Raw genomic sequence first — 967 nt, 5'->3', positions numbered from 1 at the left:
TCTCCCTGCACATGTATCTCTGAAGAGAGAAAGAGAGCGGGAAGGAGGGAGAGGGAGGGACAGGGAGGAGCCAGGCTGGACTAGTACAGACAGAGCCCACACACAGCACAGCAACTACTCAGCTCCCTGGTGTCTCTCTCTTACTCTCTTTTCCTTTCTCTTTCATTCACAGTGGGCTCACAGACACAGTGATCCCAACTGCTTGCACGTGTGGCCAGTGAAAGCTCCACTTTCAAGTGCAAACAGACAGAGAAAAATGGTTGGATGGAAAATCCGCCCTTATCCATTCTTTAACTGTACGGAGCTGTACAAATTAGTCTAGTCTGTAATTGCAAATCATCACTTTACTGTGAGCTCACAAAAAAAGATTGCGCTTGCACCATTTTTTAAAATCAAAAGACCAAAAATCCCAAAGAAAAGTCTGTGTTACTCCTATATTTCCAATGAAGGGTACAGCACAGTACACCAATACAGAAATTCCCATGGGTCATCTTCAAGCTCCCAGGTCTCTTTATCATCTCTGCTCGAAGATGGATCTTGTATTTATTGCCTCGGGGTGGAGTTAATGAAAGAACAGGTCCAATCAAGTCCAATGTCAGGAGAGGATGGTTATTCTGGTGTGTGTGCGTGCGTTGTGGATGGAGAGTGTGGGCATGGCATTGGACAGGCCCAGTGGCTATGGGAGTACCCTGGCGAGGCCCTAGCAGTGGAAAGGACCTGTAATTCTGTGGCCTTCTCTCTCTGAGTCACACATCCCAGCACAAACAGCTCACTGTGTTCAGTGGTGCCCCTCTTATTTTACACCTCCCTCTCTCCCATTTCTCTCCCTCCCTCCCACTCACTGTTCTTCCTCCTTAGGCATTCCCCTAACAAGTGGTGGGAAAAGTACCTAATTGTCATACTTGAGTACTATTTAAATAGTAAAGATACCCCCCCAAAAAACAACTTAAGTAGTACTTTAAAGTAT

Source organism: Salvelinus namaycush, chromosome 37 (assembly GCF_016432855.1).
Source record: "Salvelinus namaycush isolate Seneca chromosome 37, SaNama_1.0, whole genome shotgun sequence".
NCBI classification, from domain to species: domain Eukaryota; kingdom Metazoa; phylum Chordata; class Actinopteri; order Salmoniformes; family Salmonidae; genus Salvelinus; species Salvelinus namaycush.
This window is presented reverse-complemented; position numbering follows the sequence as displayed.